The sequence below is a fragment of the Camelus bactrianus genome, chromosome 32 (assembly GCF_048773025.1).
Source record: "Camelus bactrianus isolate YW-2024 breed Bactrian camel chromosome 32, ASM4877302v1, whole genome shotgun sequence".
NCBI lineage: Eukaryota > Metazoa > Chordata > Mammalia > Artiodactyla > Camelidae > Camelus > Camelus bactrianus.
In genome coordinates, this window is record NC_133570.1 from 24,691,270 (window position 1) to 24,714,219 (window position 22,950).

At 42.0% G+C, this 22,950-nt stretch overlaps 1 long non-coding RNA gene across 1 annotated transcript in view; it reads left to right on the plus strand.

The window, feature by feature from the left end:
* The window catches only part of LOC105065919 (uncharacterized), a 127,220-nt gene that overhangs the window by 32,175 nt on the left and 72,095 nt on the right, over nt 1-22,950 (plus strand). The window contains exon 3 of the long non-coding RNA XR_012503637.1: nt 5,288-5,512. This is a non-coding gene — a long non-coding RNA (uncharacterized LOC105065919). The remainder of the gene's footprint in view (nt 1-5,287; nt 5,513-22,950) is intronic.

Sequence of the window (22,950 nt, forward strand, 5' to 3'; positions counted from 1 at the left end):
AGAAGCCCCGTACCCATAAGCAGTCATTCCCATCTTCCCCATCCTCCCCCATCCCCAGGGAGCAACTCTTCTCTCTCTGTGGATTTGCCTGTGCTGGACATTTCATGTAAATCGAGTCACTTCATGTAAGTGGAACCGTCTATTGTGACTGACTTCTTTCACACTGAGTAACGTTTTCAATGTTTGTCCACGTTTGTCCATGTTGTGGCCTGTCTCAGTGCTCCTTGCTTTGCTGTTGCTGAATAATATTCCACTGTATGGCTGGGTCCCTCTGTTTACCCATTCATCACGTGATAGACATTTGGGTTGTTTCTGCTTTTTACCTGTGATGAATAATCGTGTCATAAACATTAGTGTAGGAGTTTTTATGGGGACATTTGCTTTCAGTTCTCTTACGTGTGTCCCCAGGAAGCAGAATTGCTGCGTCATTCAGAAACCAACTGTTCAACTCTCTGAGGACCTGGCAGGCTGTTTTCGAAAGTGGCCACTCTATGTTACATCCTCACCAGCAACTGCTGTGAGCTCCGCTTCATCTGTGTCATAAACTTTTTTTGATTATAACCTATTGTATTGAGTGTGAAGCAGTTTCTATTAGTGGTTTTGACTTGGTTTCCTTTACAGCTAATGATATTGAACATCTTTTCTTTGTGCTTATTGGCCATTTTTACATTTTCCTTAAAAATATCTTTTCAGATCCTTTATTCATTTTTTAATTGAGTTGCCTTTTTATTGTTGAGTTGTTGGAGCTTTTTTTATCTTGGAATTACAAATTCCTTATCAGATAAATGATTTCACAAAATTTTCTCCTGTGTGTTGTTTTTTCACTTTCTGGATGGTGTCCTTTGAAGCAAAGTTTTAAATTTTGATGAACTCCAGTTTATCTCTTTATTCTTTGTTCCTTGTGCTTTGGGGTCATATTTAAGATATGAGGTATTTTATTTAAACTTTTGTATATAAAATAACTGAATTCTTAGGACCATTCTAGGGATGGGTGCTGTTGTTGTCCCGAGTCTATAGATGAGGAGACTTAGATGCAGAAAATTTCCCTGAATATCAGTGTCACAGCTACCCAGTGGTGCTGTGGGATTTCAGACCCTCTTGTTTGTCCCCAGCATCTGTGCTATTCACCACCATGCTCTACTCCTTCCTGGAATCGTTAATGAAATTATTTCCTTCTTTGATTTCTTGTTAGTTTTTTTCTCATTGGGGACCTCATCTTCTCATTTTCCTTGCAGAACTCAGTGTAGGTTTATTTTAGGTCTCATGTAGGCAGAAGCATTGCTATCAGGTAACATTTTTATTACTTACTCTGCAGTGATGGCTGTTGCTAATTGACCTAATCAAGTCATGCTTAAGTCTTTCCTGCTCATGACACTAACAGCAGAGTCATGACTTAGAGAATGCTCAAAGAAGAAAGTACTTGATTGATTTTATTTTGCTAACCAATCAAATTAAAACCCCAGAGTTGCCATAGATTATAAGCCCTCCAGAATAGGGTCAATTGTCTTCCTTGTGTTTCATTTGTTTGGTCACAGTGTCTGGTTAGTGCCTTGCTGTCCAGCAGTATTGTTAGGATACGGTGCTCGTGAATTATTGTAAGGACAGACTGTGTTGTTTTCCTAATTATTGACAGCAGACTGTGTTGTTCATTTGATAAGGGAAAGGATAACATAAAATACTGCTCAGATCTATTTTAAAATTAAGCTTGGAAATTTGAGAAGAGTTCGAGGAACCATACAAAGATATTTTTCACTAATTATAGATCTATCTTTGACACATTATGGTTACATAGCAGACTCACTTATCAACTAGATTTGACAAGAGGGGTGTATTATTGATTATTTGTTTTAGTTGAAATATTCTACCTGGGATAAATTAATCAGTGCCCATAAATGAACAAATGTAACTTTGTATTTCTATGCAACATGGGAGCAGACTTTATACATTTATATATAATATATATGGGTGTGTGTTTTAAACTGTCTTTCAGTGTTTTTATAGTTTTTCAGCAATGTTCTACCTTTAGAATTCTTCTAAGAAAATCACTCCTGTATCTAGTGCAGTTTGTACTGTGTATCCTGTCTTATGCATGGAATCCCACTGTCCCCTCAGTGAGGAATTTCCTCTCCTACTGAGTTAGTAGCAGAGCTACAGAGACTGGGATTTCTAGGCCTTTGCTCTCCATGTGTTGGAAGTTGTGTGTCAATCACGATTTTCCATTTCTTGGGTTTTCATTGTTCAATTAGAATTTTTGAAAATAACTATTAATATGTTGCAGCAGTCTCCCTAGATACTTGATGTGTTTGTGCTTTCCAGTTTTCAATTTATGAAAAATGTAAATGCACTCTTGTTTTTAAGTAGTCCTTTTTCACTAGGTATTTATTTACCTCTTTATAGTTAATTATTTTCCCCAATGAATGAATCGATGTGCATGTTTTAAAAGATACATTACTTTTTATTTTCTAATTGTAAGTTATATTCATCGTAGAGAATTTACAAAATAAGGAAAAACACAGTAAATAAGTTAAAAAAGGCCTGTAAACTCACCTGGAGATACAGTTGTAAGTTTTGAAATTGAGAATTACAAGTCCTCTCACGTTGTTCTACTTTTTCAAGATCACTTTGGTTACTGAGACCCTCGAATTCCCATATGATTTGTAGCAGCAGCTAGTCAGTTTCTGCAGAGGAGCCCGCTGGGATTGTGATCGAGACCACATTGAATGCACGGATCACTCTGGGGTGAACTGCCATCCCAAGAGCATTGTCTTCTGACCCAGGAATATGCGTGGTGTGTCTGTCCATGTATTTAGGTCTACTTTAATTTTTTCAACAATGCTTTGAGTTTACAGAGTATTATTTTACTTTTTTTTTTTTTTTGCCTTTATACTGAGGACAAGTGTGTAAGGCACCGGAATCAGAAGTGTATTTGAGCCCCGCCCCTTGCTGCCACCATGGTCTCTGTGCTCTTGCTTCACCCTCTGTACAATCTTGCACAAATAGGACCTCAGTAACTCTCTCTTGAATGAATGATTATATGATTGTTGGATGATGCTTGAGAGTCCTTGTGATGATTTTTTTCCCAGCCTTTCCCCACTTCTTAACTATGCCCTTCCCCTTCTTAAACTCCAGCCTTTGTTTCAGACTGCCTGTGGCATTGATTTTTCTTGTTGTAGACTCTTCCTTTCACTGGTTCACGATAATTTTACATGTGGGCTGTGGAAACTTGCTAGATGTCAAGAAAGAGCAAATCCATTGCATGCTAGTATTTTTAGAGTGTGGTAATCTTTTATCGATTGAAATTAAATCAGGCTGACCCCTTGGGCCCTCCCGTGAGCTCTTTTTGCCTTCTCACAGGTGATACTGCTCTGGTTGCTGCATGTGCCCTTCCCCCAGACTTGGTTTTGGAGTTGAGTAAGTCACCATCAGTGGAGCCCTCTCTTTAAAAGATGAAAAGAACATTTGCTCCTTCTCCCTGGTTGGGGACTTGGATGAGATGAGGTACCAGATAAAAATGGAGCCCCACCTCATTCTGACCCCAGCTCGTTCCGTTCCTCTCTCCAGGGGAAAAGAGTACAATTCAACAGTATAAAGATTGATTTTGAGCTAATGAGACAGACAAGACAATCGATCATTTATTAAATATCCTTTCATGCCAGAAACAAATGTATTATACACACACAAAAAGCACATAAAGTGTGGTAGTACTGTGGTTACAATTGTGAGTCCAAGTTCGAGTCCTGCTCTGGAGTGACCAGTCCTGTGAGATGGAGAACTGGTAGGTCGGGTTAGCCTCTCCAGGACTTGTTTTCTGTCCTGCAGAGACGGGGCTGGCTAGGCGCCCCCCCCGTAGAGGTGCTGTGGGGTGTAAATGACGCACGTGGGCAGCCCGAGCACAGCTGCTCGTTCCTCGTAAGTGCAGGAGAGCATAGCTTTTGCGGTGACGGCTTTATGATCGCCCCGTGTAGACTCTTAGTGCTCCGAAGGGATGCCTTGTGGTTTGGAGATGGGATTCTCACTTCTGTAAATACCGAAGGATTGTGTTATTGGGCCTTGCTGATTTGAATCTATTCTTTAGAAAGTATATATTGTAGATTTTTTTTCAAGCATGCATGATTTTTTCTTTTAATATTTATAGTTCTACTCTCTTGTCTCTTGTGTGATTTTTCATGGAAAGTAGGAAACAATCCTAAGCCACCTGCCCCTTCACACTTCTCCGTGGTGGATTTCCTCCCTGACTGGAAGAGGGTTTTGCATGGGAAATTTACTTTGTTTCCCTTTTCTTGGAGTCTCTCTGTCTGTCTGCCCACCTCTCACTTGTCCATCTGTCCACTTATCTACCCACTCATTCTTCTGACTTGTTCCAACAATCATTTCAGGCAGCTTACAGAAAAACAGATACCAAATAAGCAGGTGAGAAAATGGAGCCAAGTTCAGACCTTGAGGCTAGGAGGTGAGCCTGTGTGAGGGTTGCAGGGTGAGACACACGCCTCTACCCTCTGACTTATAAGATCGACAGCAAGTGTGTGCCTGACGCTCCCAGCAGACACAGGGAAACAGGGTTTGTGGGAGATGCTCACTGGCTGTGAAATAAATAAGTGGCTTAGGAGTAGCCCAGCCTTTCCAGCTACTAAGGCTTAGGAGAATATTTTGAGTGTCTTCCAAAATCAGAGTATTGCATCGTTTCTTTTGTCACAGTTCTACGTGTATTTGGTTACATTGTATACCTGGAAATTTCTCCAAAACTCCTTCCCACGTGAGTGCCATTGCTCGGGACTGGGGTGGTTCTGCTCATTGACAGGTATTGGCCAGAAACAGAAAATGACATCCTCAAAACAGACTGGGACTATTCAGTCATGTTTTGTCAGTGCTGTTGACTTCACAAAATGCTTTCACTGTTTCTCTCCATCTGAGGCGGCAGCGTGCTCTCTTAGCAGCATCAGGAGCTCAGGGCCACGGGATGGTGGGGGTGACTGCATTGCCGTCAAGACAGCTGAGCTGGTCACTTCAGGCGTGGTGCTTTCACGTAGTGCATTTTATGTTCTTTAATAGAAGGTTTCAACAGGAAGTTAAGTAACTGAGTTAATTAACATTTTATAAATATGATGCTTTAGTTGAAAAAACCGTTATTGGCACATTTTAAGTTGTGAAGGATTTAAAAACGGTTTCATTACTGAAATTTCAGTAGGGAGGATACACAGTTTATCTTATTTGTGCCTCTCTTTACAGTAAAAAGGAAACAAGACAGAAAAGGCAAAAGATGCTTTCTGTTCTTCCTGTCTGTTTGCAGGTGCCCTCACCTCCAGCGACATTAATCCAGACACCAGCACTGACACTGGCCGTGCTCAGAACTGCCTCAGCCTTGAAGACACAAGTGACAAATAGAAGGGGGCCACGCCCTGTTACAGCAGGTGCTCTCAATTTGTGGGTCCTTATGTAACTGTGTGGTGTTATTCAGGATCGCCCGTTCTACATTGTGTGACGCTGCTGCCGTGTATCCTAGTTACTTGTTTCTGTAAGTACTAGTGTATTTTTTCCAATGCGTGTTATTAGACATCTAAAAATGCTTTTTTCAGATGAAAAATAATGTGTATTTAATATAATAAGTCTGAAAAAAGGGGCAAAAGAAGCCATCCTGGTCCCACTACTCAGAGATAATAATTAACATTTTAATATCTATTTTCTGTTATTTTCGTCAGTGTGTATCAGCTCTGTCATAAAAACCAGCGAGCACTCTGTGCCTGTTTACTGTGTGGAGACCTCCATTTTCCATTCAGCTTATTACATGTTTTTCTACAACATTCTCTCCCCTGGCATGATTTTTAATGACCAGTATAGCATTCTGTCTTGTGGAGGCATCGTCCATTTTCCTTCGGACTTAAATAAACTTTTAAATTGCAAGTATACTTAACTGAAATACTGAAAAGAGAGCTGTGGTGGTACCGAAAGGCCCCTACCTCCCTTCCCCTTATTTCCTGAGTGTAAAAGCTGTTGACAATGTGCTGTATATATTTCATGACCCTTATGCCTGTGAAATATATATATATATATATACACATACATACGTACATACATACAAGTATATGAGAAATCTATTTATATGTGTGTGTATATATGCTTTATTGAAAAATAAGGCCATACTATATGTTTTCTGCAGCTCGCTTTATTCACTCAGGGGTATATCATAGACGTCCTCCCACTCCAGGCTCACCCGGCCCTTTCAGATAGAGTGGAGGGGTCTCCTGATTTGCAGGTGTGGTCTCTTGTGCAAGGACAACTTTGGTGGGAGATTGCTGTGGACAAGGCCCTGGACCACACCGAAACGCTGGCCCCCTCAGAGCCCACAGCTCGCCGTGATTTATTGCATCATTGTCTTGATGGTGGACACTTAAGTTTTCTCCACTTTCCACTGTCAGAAAGGATGTTTGACTGGCATCCTTCTTGTACAAACATTCCTGTGATCTTGTATGAGTATTCCTTTAGTTAAGTCTTCTGGAAATTTAGTCCCTGGATGTGACATTTACATTCATCACAGGCTCCTTTCAAGTGACTCTAGAAATTCCTTCTCCAGTGGGGAATGAAAGGTGTAAAATTACTTATGTAACCAATTCTCTATCACTGGATATGATTTCACTTCAGCTTTTCTTCCCACCATTGTAAATAGTGCTGTGTAAATGCCCTGATGAGTACATTTTTTTGAGCTGATTTCTTTTTTTCTAAACAAAATGATTCCTAGAAGTGGAGTTAAGTCAGTGTGTATGCACGTTTTTTAGAGTTTACATATTCATTGACATGTCATCCTCCAAAAATTTTGCTCAGTTTTTTCTCCTACAGATGGACACTAGCTAGAATACCTTTTACAAATATTTGCCAATATGATGAGCAAAAGTTCTTTTTCAATGTTTTAGTTTGCATTTGATGACCAGTGAGGTACTGAGCATTTTTCACTCATTAGCCATTTGGCTTTTTAAAAATGAATGGTCCCTTTTGTTCTTTGCACACAGTTAAGTGAGGGAGCTTCTTGTTGCTTTGTGACAGCTCTTTGTATGTTATGAACATTAACTTCTTGTCTTCATCATCACGTGTCACAGAGGTTTTTCTTGTCATTTCTTGCCTTTCATTTTGTTCAGTAGGTTTTTTATATTCATTGTGGCCCAAAATATTCTTAAGATAGTAAATGTCTTCCTTATGGGTTTTATCTTCAGCATTATTCTTAGAAATACGTTCTTATAATGGAATAAATCTCTTCTGTAGGTTTTTTAATGTCTAAGATGGAGATGATAATAGTACTTGTTATAGTGAGGGTAAGTTGAGTTAATATGAGCAAATTGTTGTATTTACTGTTATTATTACTTTTTAATATTTACATCACTATCTGTAATTTTTCTTGTGGTCATTATGACAGGAATATAATTTATTCTTTCCAGGTGATTGATCTTCCCAGGACAATTATTGAATTCATATTTTTCTCTTTGATTTGAAATCCCACCTATACAAAATACTTATGTACACTAGAGTCTCTTTTTGAGCTCATGGTTCCTTTCTATCAATTTTCCTCTCTTATTCCAGCACCATATCTTACATATTGTAAAAATTTATTTAATATTTTACAATGAGATTTATTTTTTATTCTTTTCTTGCATCCCAAATTTTCTTGGCCAGTATTATCACTTTATTATTCCTGAAGAATCCAAAAATATTTTGCTCAAGTTAAAAAAAATCAGATAAGAGTTTTCATGGGATTTTTTAGTAAGTCTTCAATTATCTTTAGGAGAACTTATATCTTTACAAAACTGCTTTCCTCCATGTAATATGTTGATGTCTCTACATTTACACCTCTTCTTTTACCCTTCAGTTCAGTCCTGTAGTTTTCTTCATTTAGAACATGGGCATAATTTTTGAGTTTATTCCAGATTATTCTTGATGTTTTCGTTAATTTTGTAAGTGAGAATTGTTTGCTATTGTATTTTCTGACTGCTTAAAACTGACACCTAGGAAGGCAGATTCGGTTTGTAAATACTCACTTTTTAACTTGTCATTTAAAATTGTAATTATTAAGTACTTGTTCCAGAATCCTTTCTATTCTGTTTTTAAAAATTTTTTTCCAATATTATCAAAATGGTCATAGCTAAGTAGTATAGGTGGGGAGACAGATGGAGAGAGGTAGTGTGGCTCATGTACAAACTGTGAGCAGTTTCATGGCTGCCTTTAGGCTGGAGAAGCCCCAGAAGAGCCCAGGTTAGACCGGGGGTGGCTTCGTATGCACTTGAAAGCCAGCTTTCCTGCCTGTATGGTGAAGCATGGTGGGCGTAGCAGGTAGGTGATCAAGGTCCGATGAAGGTCATCGGCTGCACAGAGTGCTGTGTTTGTGAGAACTGGAGACCTCTGCCATGGGAAATGCTTGGCGCCAGGAACACTGCAGGGGAGCTGGGGAGCCTGTGTGTTAAGGATTTTCCAGTCCTGGGAGTGAGAAGAGCAGACTCTGCATTCAGATCTGAGTTTGAATTCATCCTCTCTAGTTTACTGGTCCTCTGACTTTTGTCAAGTTATATACCCTCTTTGAACTCCTGTTTTCTTGTCTCTCAAAACAGGAGAATTACAGCCTGCTGCTAGCATTTGTTCAGGGTAAATTATCTGTGTCTATAAGATGCCACATATAGTCACAAGCTCAGTGAGAAATAGGCTGTCGATTTTTCTGCAACTCAGTGCTCGACAAGACACCGGGAGAAAGACAGTTCCTAATTTGTATGTTATGCCAGTAGGAACAAAATTAAGGTTTTGCCTTTCCCTAGCAGTATACTTACTCCTTTGCTTCATTTACCTCTTTCCTCCTTTCCTTTCCCTTCCTCCACCAAAAGATCCTGAGACTCTCTCAGAACACTAGATTCAAATTACTTTAAAAGTTGGCTCATCCCCTAGAAATGACAGTGACATAAAAAAATCTGTTCACATCCCAGACTTGACTGTATTTGATTTACACACACACACACACACACACATCTGGCTACCTCTCAATTCCTGAGGGAGAAGGACCATTTTTTCTGAGTTTTCATTCACTGAGCGTGAGTGCAAAGTCTCTTAAGCAGACTTTCTCCTGGCTTCATGCATGGTTTTTTATTGGATTTGTCTGTGGCCATAGAATTATTCTCCTACTAGAAGAGAGGAAGTGGAGACATAGAGATTCTGCTTAGATATTGGTGTCATCATATTTGAGTTGGAAAGGACTTAAGACAGCATAGAGTCATAACTTTTTATGGGTGAGAATCCATGATGGTGTAACTTGGACAAGAACCTGGGCCTCCTGCCATTGTGTCCACGTGGATGAAGAGGCAAATGGGTGTGGGATGGCAGGGATCCTTCTTGCTTGAGTTCCAGGGTCTTGCTAGTTTTCATTGCTCAGCTGCCTTTAGTTTATGTCCATGTGGCCTCTCATGGGAAGGTCACTCTATCGTGATAGATTGAGTTTCTTATCAGCAAAAAGCTCTGGACCCACTCACATTGCCCAGAGTTTTTCTGCTGACCTGCTGACACTTTATGTAAATGAGACCTAAGAAAACTGCTGGATATAGAACCCTTATTTTTATCATTTGCCCTCGAATTCCATAGGAAAGGGGTGCTGTCTCAGGCTGTCTAAGGCTTGATCTGAACAAAGATAGGGTGATAGGTTGTGCTGCTGGACCATCACAAGTGGAATGGGATTTCCACCTTAGTTTTTAGAATCAGGCAGACGAGTTCAAATCTTGCCTTTACCAGTTAATAGCTTTGTGACGTTGAGGAAGAAAGTTTACTTTTTTGTGTCCAAATTTCTTTATCTGTAAATAAGTTCAGTATTTATTTTAGGGTTTTTGTTTTAGAATTGAATGAGCTAATTGCCTCATTTATACCTAAAATACTGATTGCGTGGTTCTATGCTGGTGCCTTGGTAGTTGATTACTAAGGGAGTTGGCAATGAGAATGGGGGTGGGGGACCCCTGGATCATAGAGCTTATATTCCAGGATATGCTTGTAAAAGACTGGATGTGCAGTGGGTTTTTAGTAAATATCTGTTCTTTTCCTAATCCCCATTGATTGTATATATATATTTATACTAATATATGAACTTTTTTGTTGCAATTTATATCTCTTTGTAGTATTTAAAATATGTAGCTATAACAAAAATACATGAAATAAAATGATTTGATTTTTATTTTCCTTTCAATAATGAAAACAAAAGAAAATAGAAAAGAAAGAAAGTTTTGTAGGACTAGAAATAATTTTATTTCCATGGAATCAAGCCTCTATATTAAGTTTTTTGGTTTTGTTGTTAAACGGTATGTAAAATTAATAGGTTGTGACTTCAGTGTTGATAGCTAGGTGAGTTTCTTGTTATTGTTGTCTTTGATGAATTATTTTCACTAGATCATAAATGATGTGCATGCTACATATTGGAAATGAGGAAGAAGTGGAGACATACTATCTCCAATGTATTTTGTTACCGAGTCCAAACTCATACTGCTTGCCGCATGACAGCCCAATAAACTGGGAGATGAGGTGTTGGGGCAAGGAATAGTGACTTTATCTGAAAAGCTGGCAGACCCAGAAGATGTCAGACTGATTTCCTGGAGAACCCTCTTCCCCAGGTGAGAATTCAGGCTCCTTTTATACTGCAAAGGGGAGGGGGTGTGGTTGGTTGTTGCAAACTTCTTGCTGTATGAATTGTTTGTCCTTGGTGTCCTTTGTCCTTGCAGCTGTCCATTTGGGTCAAATCATTGTGCCCCTGTAAAACCTTCAACAAAAATAAGGTTATTCTTTATTTTGCAACTTGAAACTCTCTACATAAGTGCAGAAGAGCTAACATCCTTAAATATCAGAGCCTGGAGAATAGGCTTTCCTGTATATTTCAGGCTAAAGTCAACTTTCTTTCACAAAAGGTGTAGAGCTAACTAGTCTGAGCCTAGAAAACAGGGCAAAGGATTAAAGCCAAAGGAACAGATCCAACACGGAGTCAGATTTCTTCTTTCCTATTACAATTTCTTTTTCCATCTCCTAAATAATTTTAGTAAGAAACATAAACAATTTTGTATTTTTGCTTCTTAATAACCGATAAGTGGGCTGACTACATTTTTGTGAGCAGGGATGCTGTGCGGGCCTTGGGGTCTCAGCAAACTCTTGTTGAGGGTGGTTGACCCTGCAACATGTCTAATGCCCCCAGTAGTGTTGGTGAGGGTCCCCCCAGCCTGGGGCTCTACTCAGGAAACAGCGTATGGGCATTGACCTCTGGAGACCTCTTTTTCGGCTGCAGGAAATTTTTTCAGATACTGTGATTGAAAAATCACTCCAGCTGGGGATAATTTGGGAAAAAAGGAAGAGGAAAAGTGTTTGGAGTAGAGTAGAAGAGAAATACAGAAGATCAGGGAGACTGGGGGCTTGGCAGCTGGGCCTAGGGTGAGAGGGGAACAGAGGTGGGGAGGGGCCCGGCTCCAGAAACAGCTCCTGCACCTGTCCCAGGGCCCAAGCCACACAGCTTTTAATTGGCCTGGGCCACTCTCCTGGCTGGATGTCACCCTGGGCAGAACCTTGAGAACTGAAGTTGACGGGTAGGCAGCACTCACCTAGGGGGTCACTGTGGACTTGAACAAGTGACCTTTTCTGGTCATGTGTCTTCACTTGCCCTTTATCTCAAGATCCGAGGAACAGGAGCAAGGAACTCAGGGAGAGACATCTGACTGTGTTAAGAGAGGACAGACAGAGTGACACGGGAAGCGAGGACTATCGCAGCAAAGTAAAATGACTTCACAACTATTGCATCAGACCTGCAGGTGTGAGAGAGCCTAAGCCTGTCTCAGAGTGCAGGGGACAAGCAGAAAGAAATGGTAAAATTTCCACTGACAATTGAAATTTTGCAAAATAGCCTGCTACTTTTGGTTGTATCACTTGAATGAATGCAGGTGTGTTTCTGTGGGCATTTATAGGTTCACTCAACCCCACCAGCCCCTCTTGCCCCCATCAGGGGTGGGTTTTCTCAAGCACAGTGCCCCTCCTGCTTTGGGGGGCCACACTGTGGGTCCTCGCCTGGGGCTGGACTGCTACAGGGCACTGAGTCCCCGAGGCACGGCCTGCGAGACACGACAGGAACACCTCTGCTCTTGACTGAGGGCCTCCTTTTCCCCCTGCAGTGTTAGAATGCCGGTGACTCAGTTAGAAGCGTGCATCCAAGCCGTTCTTCCTTGTCATCACCATCTTGAAGCGGAGCCTGAATCTTCTGAATTTCTCCATAATGTGGTTTACAATCACCTTCGACAAGCGGTTGTGTCCTCTTACAAGTGGAGGTTTTACTGCCATTTTCCTGGAACTTACTCACCACTAGTCCATCTGATTTTTCTGTGCTAGGATTCAGTATGGCCTGCTGAAAATTCTGCAGTCAGATCTTGAAACCCTGATTAAGAGGATTATTTTATTTTTTATATGATAGTCTTTTACTTTCAAAATTCAGAATTTTCTGTTCTTTCACTTTTTAGGGTGGATTTGGAGAAATAACTTTGCTCTTACTGTCCTTGCGACCTGTTGCTTTATGGCTCTAACCCGTCTTCTGTCACTTTTTAGGAGGTTCTATTCGTGACCCTGTCCAGGTTGTTCATATTATAAAACATAAAGTCTGTGAAAGTACAGTTCCTTTTATTCCGAAAGCATTCCACAGATACCACTGAAATCTGGGTGTGGTTTTAAGAAGACATAACTATTAGAACATGTACTTGCAGGTTGCTAGTGCAAAATCCCCAAATCAAAAGTCTAGCTAAATATCTAACATCTTTCTAGTCTACCTTGGATTTGTATGGATAAGTGAAGCAGTTTGCTAAGAACTCAAGACCAGGGTTAGAATACAGGCTTGTGTAGCTCAGCAGGTCCTCCCGAGCTGATGCTCTGCCAGAGGGCGGGGCTGAGGGGAGAGGGCAGGTCCTCCCCTCCCTGAGCTGATAGTTTCATGGCAAAGACCTTCACCAGGTGAAGAACTTGGAGTTTCTTCTAAGAACAGTGGGTTTGAAAAGAGTCTTAAAAGCATGGGAGTGACAGAATCCCATTTGTGTCAAGTAGGGAAAAGCAGCTGGGGGGCCACTGGGAGACTCATGATTCCATGTGGGAAGTATTTGTGGCTTCCACCTGAGAAGTGGGACGGTCAGTGGGAAAAAGCGAACAGATTGAAGTCATGTTAGATGGTAAAATGAAAGGATGAATGATGTCTGTGAGGGTAGGATGGAGTAAGGCCAGGGTTTTTGGGTGGATTAATACTGTAAATGATGGTCCTACTGTGCTCTGAGGAGGGGAAGCTGCAGAGGGAGTTCTGGGGGAAAACTGATGAGTTCAGCTGTGGATAAAATGAAAGGCTGTTAGATGTGTGGTCTGGGAGTTCAGGCGAGAGCCAGTAGTGAGTAGGGGGCAGGGGAGACAGACCTTCAAATCATTTTCTCTTGTGAATATACAAAAAAGTGTGAGTAATACACTTACGCCTCTATATTCTGGATTTAAAACCCATTAACATTTTGCTATATTGACTGCAGAGGTTCTTAATTCTTTTAATACAAATAAAATAAATAGAAGCAAAATAGTGGAGTTAATGAAAATCTTAGAGTTGTGTGTGCTTGTATGTATTTTGATACCTCATCTGTTTATAACCATAATCTATTAAAAGTTAACTAGTTTAGCATAAGAGTTAAACAGAGGGATGTGACACATACTGTTGGGGGTTGAAGCTGATCTTCTCGGGCAAATTATGTCGCCTCTCTGTGCCTTAGATCCATCTTCTGTGACTGCCCCCGGGCCCCTCATCACAGCTGATTTCCTAGATTAGAAGTTGGGAGGGAGGCTGCTGTAGGGAGAGAGAAGTGGCAACTGCCACGGACCCTGACGAGAGAGACAAAAACAGATTAAAGCCGGTAAACTGAGTACAAACAAATACCCTCAAAAGAGAAAGAATCCCACAGTCTTTTGAGCCACTTAGCGTAAGAGAAACAAAATCACGTGGACCCAAACTTCTTGAGTATGTGAGTATTGTGGGTGGAAATGTGTCATCAGAATAGATTTGAGAAAAGGTGATTTGGTTTCCCTTGATGTTTCCGGTAAGGATGGACAGCAGAAGGGAAAACCCCCGCGTCAAAGTGAAAGCTGCTATTTTGTGTGAAACTGACCAAAGGTTGGATACCAGTCATCAGCGGTGCTGGCAAGTGAACAGCCTTCTGGTTTGGGTGGGGCACCTACTGTGACTTCCTGGTGATCTGCTGGGTAGGGGCTGGGAGATGGGCAGTAGTTCTGCCTGGTGACCCGGGCATAAACCTGGGCTCTGAAGCTGCTGGTCTGACTAGCAGAACTGGGCACAAACATTCTTAATGGGGCAGCTTGGGATGTGGCCTGGGACACCTGCCATGCTGAGGGCGAGAGGAGGGCTTCCCTGAGGGGTTGTCCTGCAGAGAGTGGAAAAATCCACCTGCAGGGACGGAAGAGCCTCTGAGCAGGGGGCTGGATACACAGGCATGATTGGCCTGAGCACGGAGGGTTCAGTGAGCCGGAAGTCATACAGTGGCCGGAGCAGCCTTTTTCCTGAGAAACTGGAGGGAAAAATGTTGAAAAGGCAGCCTGCAGACAGAACCTGTGGTGGGTTATCAGTGACCGGAAAGGACTGGTCAGGCAGGCACGAGAGAACCCTGTGATCGTCCCAGATGGGGCGTCACGCTGAAGGGAGGAGCAGAGTTATAACTATGCCACTTATTAGCTGTGTGACTTTGAGCAAGGTCACCCCACCTCTCTATGTATATCTTCATCTGTAAAGTGACAGAGTGACAAGCTCGTGTCATCAGAAGGCTTAGTTTAGCTCTGATCCTCTGTGTCCAGTCCTGTCAGTGCTGCCCTGCAAGGTTCTGCAGCGGCTGCTCTTACCCTGAGATGGGAGGGCATAGAGGGACATAGTAGCACACGAGGGCAGGAGGGGGGTGCTTTAAAAACAGACATGTAGCCACCTGCAGCTGCAGACCTGCAGGCAGTTTGATTGATGGTTCTGGAGAGGACTTTGGAGGCCTTAGCATCTTCTTTAGACTTGCTTTCCCTTGGGGACCCAGCTTGCCTTTGCAGGTTAATGTTGAAGATTTGAGCTTCTGGAAAAGCTGTTTTCAGAAATGGGTATACATGTAACATATCGTCTAAAATAAAATGCTTTTATTTAATGTGTGGGACTTTGCAGCTGTTGGGAACAGCTCTGTTGGCCTGGTCACGGAGGACACTAAGGGTCAGCAGAGCGTGCGGGAGGGCAAGAAGCCCGCAGTGCTGCTGCGGGTTGTTCTCCCCAGTAGGGCGCTCTGCTGAGTTGACTCTTCTCTGAGTTTGGTTGCCAGATGAGCAGACAGAAAAGTAATGAGTTCTGGTGGGATTGTATAATGACAGGAAGAAAGAGGGACCCGTAGTTTTCTGGACTAGGACACGCATTTTGTTCTTGATCCAGTGTGTTTCATTGCGGATTTGATGAGTTGTGTCTGTTCTGGATCTGATTTGGGCTAATCTGTATATTTGGAAAGGAACCGAGATGGAATTATTGCAGACACCTTGTTCTTTAATGAGTCCTGTGCAAACATAAACACGGATGAAGCATACGTTTGAATTTAGTGGTGTAGGGAAGGGTTTCTGCACATTACAGGTGAAGGCAAGGCAGAATTCCTCTTCTCTGTGGGCAGGGAATTGGGTCCACCTGTTTTTTCTGTAATGGCTTCTGAGAGCAGTTTATGGTAATTAACCAGCATTGACAAATGGTGGCACACATTGCATTTAAGAGCTGGCCGGCTGCAAACTTGTGTATTGGACAGGTGGATTTCACAGAGAAGTGATGAGGTAGATGGGAGAGAGAAGGAGCACAGGCATGGGCACCCAAGCTTCAGGTTTAAATCGCCATTTCCACACCATAGGAATTTGGAATAGAATGTAACCTCACTTAGCCTGTTGGTGAATCAGTAAAATGGGCATGATAATATTCGCTTCTTCCTGGGTTTGTTGTAAGTTGTGTAGACTGAAATAAATGTGCAGCATAAAAGTTAAGAGTTAAGTTTTATTCGGTGAGAGGACTCCAGCGGGGATGACAGCCTCTCAGATTGCTCTGAGGGACTGTTCCAAAGACGTAGGGGAGGAGCTAAGATATATAGGAGCTTTACAACAAAGACCAGGTAGTTGGAACAATAAAAGATTGCTTGTTATCTAAAGAAAACCAGATATCTCAAGTTAAAGAATTTAGTGCTTTTATATTTATGGGAGGAAGCAAACATTTGGGCTCACTGAATTCATTCATTTGACAAGCACCTAGCTATCTAGGGCCAGTATCCTATCCTTTCTTATTCTGAGTCCCCTCAGAGGGCACCATTGTGAGTGGCTGCAGAGGCTGGGCTGCAGGCCTGTCCTCGCTGGGGGGTGGCGGCAGCCGCTGTTGACTTGGTTTCAGTATTCTTTGTTTACTGACATGGTTGCAGTATTTTCATTCACATTGTAGTATTTTCGTTCACGGACTGATTATGGATAATCTGCAAACTTGGAAAGCAACCAAGATTGAATTACTGCAGTTACCTTCTAGTTTAATATGCCGTGTGCAAACATAAACACGGATGAAGCATATAAAAGGATTTGGTGGTGTAGGGAAGGTGTTCTGCACACTACAGGAGAAGGCAAGGCAGAACTCCTCTTCTTTGTGGGCAGGGAAGTGGGTCTACCTGTCTTTTCTGTAGCGGTTTCTGAGAGCAGTTTATGGTAATTAACCAACATTGACAAACGGTGGCACACATTGCATTTACGAGCTGGCCTGTGCAAACTTGTGTTTTGGACAGGTGGCTTTCATAGGCAAGTGGTCAGGTGGATGGGAGAGAGACGTAGCCTAGGCCTGGGCTCAGATTCAGGCTTAAATAGCCATTTCCTCACCGAAGGGCCTTGGACTAGAGTGTAACTTCCCTTAACCTGTTGGTGAATCTGTGAAATGGGCATGCTAACATTCATTTCTTCCTGGGTTTGTTGCAAGTTGTAAACAATATTATAACACACATGAAGCACTTAACACACTGGCACTTAGCAGTGTTAACTGCGTCCGTCCGCCCCACTTAGCGTGTGTCAGAGCTGTAAAGGCAGCACGTGTCTGTTGAGGACGCACTGGTGGCCCCTTGAATACGTTGTGAATTTGGTGATTTCCTTTAATCCTTGTAACTGTATGTGCCATGGGCAGTTATTTTCTTGGACAGATGAGGAATCTCAGGGTAAATAAGACTGTGTAATTTGCCCAAACTCAGACCATAATTTTGGGTGCAGGGGCCTCGGTTCAGCATGGGCCCCTGGGCCTTCTGGCCTCTCCGTTCAGCAGGTGTGGGCTCGCCTGTCTCCCAGCCCAGAATATCCAGCAGGCAGCAAGACACACCTGGCCCTGTGCTTCTTGAGCAAAACCCAGGAGGGGAGGCAGGTACTAAAGGGATAAACATAAAAACAGATGACAGCAAACTGTGATCAGCTCTGAGAAGGAAAGGAACACGCCTCGCTGTGCAGAGCTGGGAGCTTTCCCGTCGGTGCTGCTCTGGGGGCATTCATCTCAGCTAAAAAAACTCTGCTGCTGCACCAAGGCAGGAAGGCAGGGTGCTTGTGACCAGGTAGACTGAGCCTCGCTGATCGTACTCATTCACCATTAAGCGGCAGCTGTCACGGGCACTTACCTTGTAGACAGATGTTGGCCATAATCATCACGCACATTGCTTGGTAGTTTTATTGACCCCACCTTTGAGATGAGGTCATTGAAGCTGGGGAGATTGCTTCATGCCCTTGTATACCTTGGAAATTACCCCCACTGGTCTTTTAACCTAGACTGGTGTGGCTGTCATGTCCCAGCCCTGTGAATGGCATCTTGTAGCTTCTCCCAAGTGACCCAAATGACTGACATTGATTTTCTTAATTCGTAGGAAATGGTATGTGACAATAAGAGAAAATGGTAGTAAGAAATTGTTTGCAAAACTAGAACAAAATCCAATTCTTCCCCAGCAGGGGAAGTGTACCAAGTGTCACTCACTCCACTCACTGCCTGTCACCTCCTCCCTGCCGACTCCGTGTTCAGAAGCCACTCTGAGACTTTGAAGAACATTTTGCCTCATGACACTGTTGACTAGGACCTGCGACAACTCTGTCCCTGGTTAACTCTCTCTACAAAGCCATTTAAATTTTATGCAGGCTCCTCAGCTCAAATGTAAGAATAGCCTCTTTAAACTTCTTGATGCAGCTCCTTAGTGAAGATCTTGCGAAGGAAAACTAGCTAAAACCTGGGAGGTATGAACATAGTGACTGTAACCTCAGCACTTTGTGATGTTCAGAATCAGAGGGGTGGGAGACACAGGAAAGGCTTTTTAAGGTAGAAAGGGGAAAGTGAAAGGACGCAGGCTGTGTGAGACTGAAACATCTCGGTCCCAGCCAGCAAGGCACCTGCTTTCAGGATGGTGTGTGTGGAGAGCAGAGTTCTCACAAATAAAGAAGAGGTGGGATGGGAGGGAGAACAGTTAGGTTTTTACTGGGGAAGGAAAAAGTGGGCTGAACATTTCCTGGTTGAACAAGAGGACTGTGATATGATGTGCTTGTATTTTGGAGAGAAGGGTTTTGTGGGGACAGGCCTAGGGAGAACGCTGTCTGGCTGGGGAGTCAGCACAACAGAGAACCACAGAGAACCGGGCCGACTCCAGGGCTGCTTCTGTCCCTTAGCTGGGGCCTAAGAGCTCCCTTCACAACCAAGTCCTGTTGATACAAGAAAACAGATGTGGGGCATGAGAAGGGCTGTGTCCCACGCGTTAGTTGAGCCCCTGGAATTTGTCCCTCCAGATGTTGTTCCTTGGCTTCGTGTAGGAAACGATTCAAGAGCAAACAACTGTTGAGTAAAGGTAGATTTATTCAGAGAGCTACATTGAAAGGCAAGAGAATCGCCACGAGGTGTGGGGGTTGGGTGCTCAGATTAAAAGTAGGTACACACTCCACAGAGTGTGGGCTTTCTCCGAAGAGGGAGAGAGAGAGTTGACCGCGAGGCGGCGCTGTGTTGCTTGTATTCTTGGGCTTGGTGGTTTCATATGCTAATAAGTAGAAGGACCAGCCTAAGGGGAAGGGGCTGGGATTCCCAGGGAGTTGGCCATTTCCCACCCTGTGACCTTTTGTGGCTAGCCTTGGGACTGCCATGGTGCCTGGGGCATGTTATTCACCATGTTACTATTACAATGGGTGTATAATGAAGCTCAAGCTCTGCTAGAAGTTAAATCTCTTCATCCTGAGCCTCAAGACCTACTGGGGGTTGAATCCTTCACCATTTTGATGTTAATTGCTGTGGCCTTCCTTGAATGGCTGTGCTCTGCCCCCTTCCATCCTGTCTCAATGTGATGACACAGAGAGACCAAAGGCCGGGCCCTGCCTGTGCTCCTGCATTTAACAGGGGGAGGGGTGGGGTGGGCTGAGGATGACTGAGTGGTGAGAAGGTTGTTTCAGATTTTTGCACGTGGGATATGGGGACCTTCCAGCAGCCACCGCGGATTTATTTCTCGGGCATTATCGCTTGTGTCACTCATCTTTTTCTATTTTTCTTTAAAGTATTTAATCTAAATTTAATATCAGGTTTTTTTAGGAAAGAAATTTCTCTTTTTCTTTTCTTTGGGGCTCTTTTGGGGGGGGTAGGTAATTAGGTATATTTATCTGTTAGTGGATGCCCTGGGGCTTGAACCCGGGACCCCGTGCACACTAAGAACACGCTCTACCACTGAGCTCTCCCGCCCGCCCCATCATCTTTTTCTTTTTGCTTTAATGTTAGAGAAACCACAGGCCAGCCAAGAAATAAGCACCACTCGGAGGGTTGGAGTACTCGGATTTATTAGGCCGGCGGGCTCAGAGGGGCTTCTGCTCCGAAGCTCTGAGCACCTCCAAGATGTGCACATGAGGTTTTATAGGTTTAATTACAAGTATGGGGCTATTAGCCAGTAAGGCTCAAACAACAAAAAGCAAGGAATCAGTACACTGGAGCTTATCAATTTGGAACAGATCACGTTACTGACACTTGTTGAGATTGGATTTACGAGTTAGCTTGTTAGCCCAGTAAACTAACACTAAACTTCAGATTTACGAGTTAGCCCGGCAGAACTTAGATCACTAAACCGACACTTATCACACTTAGATTTGTGACTTAGCTCGTTAGCCCAGCTGGGCTTTTCCTTCACATCAGCTGCCAAGAATCTTACAGCTGAATTTCTAGTATGCCTTTAACACTTACCCTGGCTTAATGGCATCCAGTTTTATGATTTTACCTCCCCCTGGTTTCATTTAATTATTGAATCTCCATTTTCTCTTCACTCTCACTTTGTCTATTTGTTGTTATGGATTTTAAGCTGTGTTTAAAAAAATTGTTTAATTTCTCTTTTAGCAGGAGGCTGAAAGTAAATAAATATGTAAACAAACATCACACCTTAATGCTTTTATACATTCTAAGCTGTTTAGTATTTACTTAAAAACCAAATTGCCTTCTAAAGAGATAACATTTTTAAATTATATTTTAATTTTTTTATAAAGGTATAGCTGATTTACAATATGATATAAGTTTCTGGTGTACAATAAATGCATAATTTTTAATGTTATGCTCCATTTATAGTTATTGTAAAACATTGGCTATATTCCCTGTGTTGTAAGTTACATCCCTGTAGCATGTTTATGTTACATGGAGCAGTTTGTATAAGAAAGTTGGTTATCGCAGAGTCTGGGGCATGGCTGTGTCTGACCCAGAGTCACGGTCACCCTGCCTGTCAGAGCCCGGGCTCTCACACCTCTCTGCAGGGGAGCGAGTGGAGGCAGCCCTCATCAGCGCTGGCACCACCCTCTGAGTGGCAGTGAAAGCAGTGACTGTCTGTGGACTTGCAAAGTGTTGTTCCAGGAGCTTTGCTTGCACTTCTGCATTTAATAATTAAAGCCCTCCTGTGAGGAATCCTTTTATGTTTTTAATGAATAATACATTTTATTTTGATATTGATAGACTTCAAACTTCTGGAAAATTTACAGGAGTAGTACAGTAAACGCTTAGATACAGTTCACCTAAAAGGGCAGTATTTGTCCTTTTGTGTCTGGCTTATTTTAGCATAAAGTTTCAAGGTTCATCCATATTGTAGCCTGAATCAGTACTTTATTCTTTTGGTTTGATAATATCCTTTTTCTTTTTTTTCCTTATTGGTCTATTTAAAAATATTTTCATTGAAGTCTAGTCAGTTTATAATGTGTCAGTTTCTTGTGTACAGCACAACACTTCAGTTATATAGGAACATACCTGTATTCATTTTCATATTCTTTTTAAACATAAGTTACTATAAGATATTAAATATATTTTCCTGTGCTATACAGTATAAACTTGCTGTTTATTCTCTACATAGTCAGTATCTGCCAATCTTGAAATCCCAAATTATTCCTTCCCACACCCTCTCCCCTCTGGTAACCATAGTTTGGTTTCTATGTCTCTGTGTCTGTTTCGGTTCTGTAGATAACTTTATCTTTTTGTTTCTTTCTTTTTTGTTTTTTGTTTTTTGGTTTTTTTTAGATTCCACATGTGAGCGATCTCATATGATATTTTTCTTTCTCTTTCTGGCTTACTTCACTTAGAATGACATTCTCCAGGTCCATTCATGTTGCTGCAAATGGCATTATTTTATTATATTTTTATGGCTGAATAGTAGTCTATTTTACAATTATACTAAAACCTCTTTATCCATTCATCTGTCAGTGGACATTTAGGTTGTTTCCATGTCTTGCTATTGTAAATAGTGATGCTGTGAACATTGGGATGTAGGTGTCTTTTTGAATTAGGGTTCCTTCTGGATATGTGGCTAGGAGTGGGATTGCTGGGTCATATGGGAGGTCAATTTTTTGTCTTTTGAGGAACCTCTATACAGTTTTCCACAATGGCTCCACCAAACTGCATTCCCACCACAGTGTAGGAGGGTTCCCTATTCTCCACAGACTCTCCAGCATTTATTGTTTGTGAACTTCTGAATGATGGCTATTCGGACTGGTGAGAAGTGATACTTGATTGCAGTTTTGATTTGCATTTCTCTGATAATGATATTGAGCACTTTTTCATGTGCCTATTGGCCATTTGTATGTCTTCATTGGAGAAATGTTTCTTTAGGTCTTCTGCCCATTTTTTTTGGATTGAATTGTTTGTTTTTCTTTCTTATTATGTGTAAATCTGTTTACATATTCTGGGAATTAAGCCCTTGTCAGTCTCATTTATTGCAAATATATTCTCCCATTTCATAGGTTGTCTTTTTGTTTTGCTTACTGTTTCCTTTGCTGTGCAAAAGCTTGTAAGTTTAATTATTTCCCACTTGTATATTTTTGCTTGTATTTCTATTGCTTGAGTAGACTGCTCTAGGAGAACATTGCTGAGATGTATGTCAGATGTTTTGCCTATGTTTTCTTCTAAGGGTTTTATACTATCTTGTCGACATGTTTAAGTCTTTAAGCCATTTTGAATTTATTTTTGTGTATGCAGTGAGGGAGTAGTCTAACTTCATTGATTTACATGCAGCTGTGCAGTTTTCCCTACACCATTTGCTGAAGAGGCTGTCTTTACTCCATTGTATGTTCTCACCTCCTTTGTCAAAGATTCAATGACCAAAAGTTTGTGGGACTATTCTTGGTAATATTGTTTATCAGTTCATTGATGGATGGATATTGTTTGTAACTTTGGCTACTCTGGATGATACTGCCATGAATATTGATGTGCAAGTTTTTGTGAGAATATGTTTTCATTCTGTTGGCTGCACAGTTGGCCCACCGTATCTGTAGTTTCCACTTCATGGATCCAGATGGCTGATTGTAAAGGGACTCGAACATCCTTGGATTATGTTATCCAGGGTGGGGGGTTCCTGAAACCAACCCCCCAAGGATACTGAGGGTTGAATCTATATGTAG